General features: G+C 38.8%; 1 long non-coding RNA gene across 1 annotated transcript; it reads right to left on the reverse strand.

The window, feature by feature from the left end:
- Nucleotides 1-6,495: 6,495 nt before the first annotated feature.
- LOC130929984 (uncharacterized) lies at nt 6,496-8,958 on the reverse strand. The gene is made up of 6 exons (XR_009066975.1): nt 8,438-8,958; nt 7,995-8,020; nt 7,841-7,880; nt 7,661-7,762; nt 7,508-7,586; nt 6,496-7,263 (listed from the first exon to the last, which is right to left on the reverse strand). It is a non-coding gene; the product is annotated as an uncharacterized LOC130929984 (long non-coding RNA).
- Nucleotides 8,959-9,769: the final 811 nt, after the last annotated feature.

The raw sequence follows: 9,769 nt of genomic DNA on the forward strand, positions 1-9,769 counted from the left end.
ACTTTAACATGTGCACTACCATTTCCCGTCACTAAATCATAATTTACATAATTGATGACGGTAATAATGAATTCTTGTGTTCACAATTTAATTTGTTGGCTTGAGACAGAGGAAGCTGATGATATCCTGTATTGATTGCACTGTACTACTTAATGAGTTGCCTCATATTATATATACAGTATATATATTTATATATTTATTTATTTATTTATATAAATAATCTGGCAACGGCAATCAAAGAGAGCTGGCACCAAATTGATGAAAAATACTCAAGTCCATGCCTCAGAGACTGCAAGCTGTCATAAAAGTCAGAGGTGATGCTACTAAATACTACAGATGTGTTTTGATTGTTATTTCTTTGTTTGTTTCTCACGATTCCCTATTTTTTTCTCCTCAGAACGGAGTGATTCCATATATATTTCCCTGCACTTACTCTATAAAAATAACATTTACATACCACCACAGTGTTTTTTATTCATTTCTTTTAGTGTTTCTGAATGCTAAAGTGTTTCACTTTTGAACTAATTCATTATTTTTTTTAAGCTTTTTATCCAAGTTGATACATGATAAAATATCTGAGACTCCGAGACTGCTGATTCCATACTTTTTGCTAGGGGTTGTATGACCGTACCACCAGCAAACTACGAGAGTCCGGCGTGCATCGGACCAAAATGCAGGTGGTAACTCAAAACGCTACTACACAGTTGTTGACCACAAAAGCAAAAGTGGCACCGAAAGGTTGGACTAAGACTTTCGCAGTGCCATTTGATAAGGGGCACGCAAAGGACTACAGCATCTGTCCCCCTGCACTATTTGTTGAGAATTTCGGAGTTCATCAAATATTTTGCTTCTACCGTAATTTAAACAGAAACACTCATGTAGATACAGCGGTACCTCTCCTTACAAAATTAATTGCTTCTAGAAGTAGTCTCTTAACTTGAAAATTCTGTAAGTAGAAACGCGTTTTCCATGTAAATGTCCTAATCCATTCCAAGCCCCTCAAAATCCCCAAATAAATCTTTTTTTAATGCATCAAAATGCATCAAAACATGTAAGAAATAGTACATGTTACTTACAATTAGATGATTGCAGAATAAACATAAAATCAGAGTTGTGCATAATGTAAAAAAACAGGAATAGAGGAAAGAATAAAAGTTAATACACTCATGTAAAGCTTTTTGAACACAGGGGGCGAATGAAGAGGCTGCTGGAATACACACTTACACATGCAGTAGAGGTCCGTCTTAGCCAATTGGATACCATGAATGCTAGACAATGGCCAATGGCAGAGCATCTGTAAGTATGTTTCATTCTAATCCTGAAATATCTTTCTCACAAGAAGCTATATTTACCTGTTGAGGTGTGTCTTAACCTGAAAATTCTGTATGTAGAGAAGTTCGAGTACCACTGTACCGCATATTAACTCATTCACTCCCAGCCATTTTCACCTGAGCAAGGCCCTTCGCTCCCGGCCGTTTTACTGGATTTTGACTGATTTTGCAAGGCCCACAGAAAATTCTGTTCTATTGCTATATAAACATGGAACCCACCAAAAGAAAGATTAGACTCTCTTCTTTCAGCAGAAAACAAAGTTAGTTCATATCTTTTTCCATTCTTTAGAAATCATCATTCAACCATCATTAGAAAATAGCTTAGTTTGAGCAATTTTCCTCATTGGTGATTTTCTGATGAAAAAAACTGAGAAATTGAGCTTTTTGTGAAAGCATACCTTTCAAATATAACTTTGACTTATACGCAGCTATTTTTTGCTTTAGTTACATCCCAAACATCTGAATAATGTTTTCCTTTTACAAAATAAGATAAACAACAAGACAAATAGAGCTTTTGATAGCAAAGTAACAATTTATTTACACATAACTAACTGAAAGATGACGCTGTTCTGGCTGCGACAGCCGGTTAAACTTTTCCCTCATCGCCGTCTGTCTCATAAAGATGAATTTTTTTCGAGACTCTGTGGGCTCTGGTCGCGAGCAGCACGGACTCAAAGGCATCGTCCGCTGCACTAGTGGTCCTGGTCGTTCTGTTCAGTCGTCCAGCGCCTGGCATCCCGGGCGTCCTACCTGTTGTTCTGCTCGGTCGTCCGCCGCCTGGCATTCATTCGGTCGTCTTCCACCAGCGTCCGGCTGTGTGGCTTGGCCGTTCGTTGCCGTTGAAACCGGTTGCGGGTCTTACCAAATGCGCTACTGCCCTCCAGTGGCCAGTTTTATTGCTTTAAAATCGATTTTCAACTTTGTGCTTTGGAGCTAAATTTAATCACGACCCAGAGATGTATTTTTTGAAAACAAAACAACAACAAAAAAGTAAAAGACCTATAAATACGTCTTTGAGACACTGATGCAATTAAAAATAGAACATATTTATACGTTTTTGGGAGCAAATGAGTTAACATAAAATGACCACTGCGGCAACAATCAGTTGTTTCAAAATATTTAAAGTCAAGCGGTCATGTCCATAATGTAGCTTTACTCTATACATATGAAATTAATATGGACCTTTATGTTTGGAAGGGAGGATGATATCAGTGATGTGGCCTCCATGGCAGGAGTCAACCTGTCAGAAGAAAAAGCTCGTATCCTCGCAACCAGTTCGGCGCTTGTGGTTGCTGTGTCTTGATTTCGCAAGGACAAGGCCTTCCTCTCCATGTCCTTGCTCAACCAAAAAGCTTTGGAGATCTGTGAGGCCTGCATTCATACATCAATCACTAAACAGTTTTGTTTCTGGAAGAGGGTCCTCTCCACAAATGATGGTACGCTTTCTTCTAGGTAAGAATTTTGGTAATTGCGAATTAGAGGCTAACATGGTGAACATCATTTCACTGGCTGCTCAGTTCAGACTACAGACCCTGCTGGAGAAGGCCTCACAAGCAGCACATCAGAGGCACCCAAAATACAAGGTGAATTGTGTTAAAAGGCAAGACACATCACAGCATGCATTGCTTTTTACCTCTGCCCGCTACATTTGTCCCTCAGAAAGATGAGCGTCATGAGCTTGCTGACAATGTACGATCTCAGCTCAAATTCTTCGAGCGGCTGTATCAGATAGAGAGGCAAAAAAAGGAAGAGCTCGACAGGGAAATCCTCCTAAAGGGTGCCAAAGTAACAGTTTGACATAATGATCATATGGTTGATTTAAAAACTACCATGGCAAGGAAACATTCACTCAAATGACCACATTAGAAATTGAAATAGCCCCAAATTTGAAAATTGTTCTTTATTTTCAACTAGTCTCGTTCTCGACAAGAAACCCCGGAGCATTTTAGATTGGTTTGTCCTGTGTGTTGCCATAACCGCATAACATTGTTTTTGGAAGTTGATGATGAATTAGTCTCCGCTTGTTTAATTGCTTGTTATCCAGATGTATCAGCAGGAACTGGCACAGATCAGGCAGCAGGAAGCTAACTTAACAGCACTGGCAGCAATCGGTCCCCGGAAAAAGCGGTAAATGGACTCTTTTCTCAAGGGTTCCAGCGCCGAGGTAGGTAATGTTTAACAATTAGTCGCCGAATTGATGTTTTATCAGGAATGAGTGATGTAAAAAGTGACAGTCAATGCTTTTGTTTAGGGGCACAGGGGCGGTTTCGAGCCAACCTGAGGGCTCCGGCGGGGTCAGCTCCAGACAGCTAACGCGGCAACGAATTACAAGCGTGAACCTTCAGGACCTACTCTTTTGCTTGGAGAAGGAAAGAGGCGATGGCCACTCGAGCCTGCTCTACAAAAGCTTCCTAAAGTAGCACTTTAAGCAAAATGACTAACCTCACATAGTCAGCTTTGTGAAGAAGAGTTGGATGACTTTCTCTGCTCGTCTTTGATCCCTCACTGTCATGATGAGACATCCGTCAGCGGGACGAGAATTATCTGGAACATTGAAGAGACGGCACATTTATAAAGCCTCCTCTGGCTCAGGCCTTTTGTATTTTCAGAGATGGTGCAAATATCAGTGCAATGCCCTGATTTCAGCATTCCCTTCAGCTCTCCTACTGCAGCGGCACAGTACCAAAAGAAAAAAAAAAGGTCTGCAAGAACTGAGCACTTGAGATGCCAAAGGCCCTAAGAACGGCAAAGTGCCATTTTCTGCAACATTGCTAATATTAAAGCTTTTATCTACCATCGTAAATTGAGCCCATTTTAGATAAATTTTTAAATGAACCCTCCCTTACCAGATATGTATTAGTCATTCTGTTGTCTGCTAGGCTGCCGTCTAATCCGGTCAATCCCAGGAGTATTTTTTCAACAAATGTTCTTTATCTTTTGTGTCCAAGCCAAAAGATTCATAGACGAATGGTAAAGCAGAAATTCCAAAGTGATTATGTTGACATTGTTTTGGGTTTACAAGATGATGTTGCAATTAGCACAGATAAGGACGTCCCTCGCAGCATTGTTGGAGTGTTGAAAAATCCTGAAAGTCAAGGAAAGATGCTTATTCATCTCAATGCCATTTTAGTTTACGAGTTCTCCATTAAAATAATGGTGGAGAATACATCCTTCAGGAAACATAGCTCTTCTTGAGGGGAAATGTAAATTGAATTTGGGATTAGAATGGTCAATGCAGAGGACCAAAATTGCACTTTTATCTAAACAGTGCCCCAAGCGCTTTACAGGTTCATGTTCATTCATTTACACAAACCAGTAGGTGGTGCTGCTGCCATGCATAGTGCTGCCTTGACCAATGAGAGCAATTTAGGTTTAAGTGTCTTGCCCCAGGAGTCAGGACACTTTGACAGTGGGCAGTAAGAGCTGAAGGATAAATGCTGTATCAACGGTGCCACAGATGCTTCACAGCTGCACCAAACAATTGTTGTTTTTTGTTTTAATGTGTTCATAAAATGGAAAATGCGCATTGAAATGTTTTGTGTTGTTTATAATTTTTAGTATATTAGATTTAATAAATATTAACTGTATATATTGGATCGAATGAAATGAAGTTTATGTATGCTGTAATACTGTTTGTTTACTGTAACGATTTGTAAATTCACAAGTCATGCATCCAAAATTTTACATCTCTTGTGACAAATTTCAAATGGTTTCTTGCTAATGTTTACCTTTAAATTGTATAGAACCTTTTTAATATGTTAATATCCACTTTTAAAATTAAAATTAAATTTTTTATATGAATGAAAGTCTGATCTAAAAAACACAAAAGGCAGTTTCATTGAGTTCAGACTACTTAGAATCATCAAATACGATGACTTGTTTGCGCAATTTCTTTTCGAGTAGAAGATAAAACTGTTTACCTTCTGGGTCAGTTTGACCTTATTCATAGTGCTTATTTATTGACATTTTTTTTCATTCTAATAATATTGTAATGTATTGGGGACAATTGGGTAGGCAAAATGAACATAATGTATTTTTAGTGTTCTTTTGGTGGTGGTAGGCTGGTTGATTTAAAGGGTAACAGTTTTATCTTGGGAATATATTTAGAGTTACTTAGACTCTCTACAAACATAGTAACTAATGCACACAAACTATAAGTCCATTAATAATTATATGTATGCATAGGAAGGATCTATTCAGGCGAAGTAGGCGATCGCCTTAGGCCCCCAACCAGCTGCCCTTGCCCCAACGAGCAAGGGCTTGGGCCACCGGAGCCAGCAGCACCCCCAACCAGTGCCATATATTTAGAGAGTTGCGACACTCTCTCATGTCGCCGCGGGTGGTCACGTGCCTCATGTAGGCGTGTATAGTTACAAACACAAGCAGCGCTGTAATAGTATTCCATGAACCAGATAGCGGTGATTGCTCCATTTATGGTAAAAATAGATAAAATCACGTATTTTAAGTACTTGTTTGATTATGTCATTGCACTATAGTGTTTATAAATGCTAGTTTTACATTTGGAGTGGTAAGGCAACAACTGAAAACTATGTAAACTGTTACACAGAAGGGAAAGTTCCCATGTCTTGGAGGTAGTTTCATGTTTGTGTTAGCAATAGCATTGGAAATCAACTTATACATTGAAATGCAAGATGGATTCCCCCCCCCCACAACTAGAATACTGTTTTTCCAGAGAATGCCAAGATTTCCTTGATACACTTACCTGTGGTAATATATTACATAACGTATTACCCTTTGATAAAGAAAATATTTAATATTACAGTAATATTTTTTATTAAATAGGTAAAATTGGGTGTCATGATTCAGTGTTCAAACCTAACATTTTAGAGATCGTGATGGTTGGTTGTGCAGCTTTTGGATGCACCAATCGGTCCGAAAAGGGCTACCGAATGTATGGTTTCCCGAAGGACAAAGACCGGCAGAAACGATGGCTGGCAATGGTCAGCCGTAAAAATCTGAAATTGAAGGGGGCCAGCAACAACTATAAACTCTGTCATGTAAGTCACGGTATTATGACTTTTAAATTTTTTTAAAAATTTTAAGTAGAATGGAAACTGATCTTGCGAACCAAACATCAGGAACACTTTGAGGAGGACCAGTTTACGCCAACGAAAGTAGGGCACACATTAAAATTGAGGCCAGATGCTGTCCCAACCATTTTCATTCATCGTTCGAAGCCAAAGAGGAGGAAACTTCCCTTTAGGAGTGTGCCTCCAACCAAAATTCAAACAGACCATACATATTGCACCAGGTTAAACTTGGGTATGATACAGACCAGCTGTCAACAACATTTCCCATGCCAAGTAATTCAAGGATAAACTACACTCCTAATAAGATAATTACATTTTTCATATTAATACATTCAGCTTCAAATACAAGAGGTCAGGAATTGTCCTGGGATTTACACACAAAATTTCGATCTACTTCATTGTTAGTTACTTCATAATTTAGCTTTATTTATGCATTTAATTTTCACCTATAACTAAACATTTCTGGTGGATACAACAGCAAAGCAGAACCAACTCCATGATATCACCAGACTGTTGACACATGGCAATGCCATAGCAGTTTCTGATTGTGGCAGATGATTTGATTCATGTAACAGTAATGTCCGTTATTTTTTCTTTTCCCTTTAGGAGTGTAGTGTACCCTTACTTTGGAGATGACAATAGGTGCAAATGTAAAAACACTGACTGCATATAAAATTAAGAATGCCTTGTTATTGTTACAGACATTCAGGGAGAAATTGAGGTGGGAAGGTTGGGCGAAAGTGAGCACAATGACAATGACGTATCCAGGCCAGGTGATCCAGGGGTGGATGAGCCGGGTGCCGACCAATCAAGAACCAGCGGTGGCGCCACAACACTAGGCCCAGATGCACCAGGGACCACGCTGTCAGGCAAAAAGGCAACTGTGGAAGAATTAATGAAGGAACTTACAAGGGAGAAAATAATGAGAAGGAGAGCAGAGAGAGCTCTTAAAAAAACAAAAACAAAAATTTTCAAATGAAGAATATGGATGACGCTTCAGAACCCTTAGCAGACTTCCTCGACATCAGAACCTGTAGCTACAGTGCTTCTGATGTTGTGAGTATTGAGCAGCTGACAGAAGTATCACCACCTGAATTCACAAAGACAGAGTCATGTGTCCTTTACCATCTGGCAGGATGCATAGTGAAGAGGGTCACCAGCTTCTCACTCTGCAACCAATGCCAGTGTGCATTGGTTGAAGCACCTATCAATACCAACACAGAGAGTCAGAGTGCCGTCCTGCTGCAGATGAAAGAGTTTAAAACGGGTGCATTATACCGGCCATCGGATGAGGTCTTCACTCTCTTAAAGGATGTCGAGCATGTGTTCCGTTTGGCTACGAATGATTCCCTCATGGAATCCTCCAATGTTGTGGAGCAGCTGGAAAGAAAGGCTATGAGTTTGCACAGCAACCTTCCCTCATGCCATGAGCTGAAAAAATAAATTGTGACAACTTACATTAGGCTGCGATTGAGAATTCAATCCATGTGCATCAAAGCTGAAAGGGAGGAAATATCAACGATTTCAACATTAAGAAAACAGGTTGCCATGCATTAACTTTACAAAATCGCGCTAACAAGCACATAAAAGCCGGTTGTCTTCCAATACGCACAGATAAGTGTATGTCACAAAGGGCCTCTGAAAGAGATTTTAAAGAGATAATTACTTAATCAATATATCACAGGCGATACATTCCCAGTTAGTATAGCCAGCTTTAAAAATAAGAATCACTCGTCAACCAAGACAAAATATATAATTACGCCATGCACATACAAATAAAGCTCAACATATACATCATAAAGCACCTCTAATAAAATACAGACGGTTGAAAATTCAAAAGAAGTCGGTTTTTAATCAACTTTCCTCCGAATATACGTTCCCAGTTAGCGTAGCCAGCTTTAAAAGTAAGAGAGAATCCCTCGTCAACCAAGACAAAATATATATATAATTACGCCATGCACATACAAATAAAGCTCAACATATACATCATAAAGCACCTCTGGTAAAATACAGACAGTTGAAAATTCAAATGAGGTCGGTTTTTAATCAACTTACCTCCGAATATACTTGACAGCCTGCCGTTCAAATGAATGGTGTCCGCCATGACAAATGCGATGTTTGTAACTATCCAAGGCTCCATAACCCGGAAGTACCCGGAAGTAAAATCGTATAATGGATCCCTATGGGAGTGTCGTGACTCTCTAAATATATGGCACTGCCCCCAACTATTCGTCATGTATAATTATGTCAGCATACCAAACAAACAAATAACAAAACAAAAAAGAAAGCCATTTGAATGCTGTTTTTATATTATCTCTCCTCCACACACTCGCACTACAATGGACTGTTCCACGACGACGGTTAGCGCCGTTTAGCTTCGCTTAGCTCCGTTTAGCATCGCTTAGCTCCACTTAGCTGTTCGTTAGCTTCACTTAGCTCTCCCGCATTTTCCCCGCCACTAAGCTCGCTATTTTTACAGCTCACTTGCTACTTTGCACGACAGCTATCGTTTATTTTGAACACATGAGTGAACGTGCTCTTCATGAGAGCCAAAGTGCAGTGAGGGAGAAGTTGAGAACAGGCCCGCTAATGCCTCTTTTAACTGTCTTCTTCACAGCGAACATAAAATACACGACAGCACACCCTGTGGCGAAACAATGCAGTACAGTTCCAATCAGTCATACAATAACACTCAACAGCTGGTTAATAGCATTTGCTAACGGAAAAAAAAAAAAATCTATTACTGACACCACAAGCAATGACGACGAATGTTTTTTTAAAGAGTGTAAAGCTTTCCGTTTGCGGTTTAGCGAAAGCACGTCATGCTCGTCGTATAAATAATGATTTCTGGAGTTAATCTCACATACTTCAGAAATAATATTATAATATGTTGAGTAAAAACTACAGAATACAGATTCTACACTATGAATAGCTTTCAAATGACACTCTTTATGACAAATATGATTGCAATGAATAATTATTATAACTGTTATACTACTTTTATATATAGTAGTATACTATAATAATAATGCTGGATTTTTTTTTTTTAAGAATTGTTTTGAATAATGTTGGAAAAGCAAAGTCAGTATTCTGAATCTGTTTACTTTCCATTCTTTTGCACTAGTAAATGCTATCAGCATTCAACCTAATTGTTTATTTGTGATTAATTATTGTTATTTACATGATTACTGTTTTTAAGTGTTCCAATTATTAAGTGTTCCAAAATGGTTTTGTGAATTAATAAGCGTCAACAAAAATTTCATTGCTGAATTAGTAAAAAAAAAAAATAATAATAATAATCGTAAAACTAGTCAGCTGACTAATCAGGAGAAAATTTGTCGTTTAGGACAGCCCCAGTGTACCGGAACATATTTCCTCCACACCCTT

Source organism: Corythoichthys intestinalis, chromosome 2 (assembly GCF_030265065.1).
Source record: "Corythoichthys intestinalis isolate RoL2023-P3 chromosome 2, ASM3026506v1, whole genome shotgun sequence".
Classification (NCBI taxonomy): Eukaryota; Metazoa; Chordata; class Actinopteri; order Syngnathiformes; family Syngnathidae; genus Corythoichthys; species Corythoichthys intestinalis.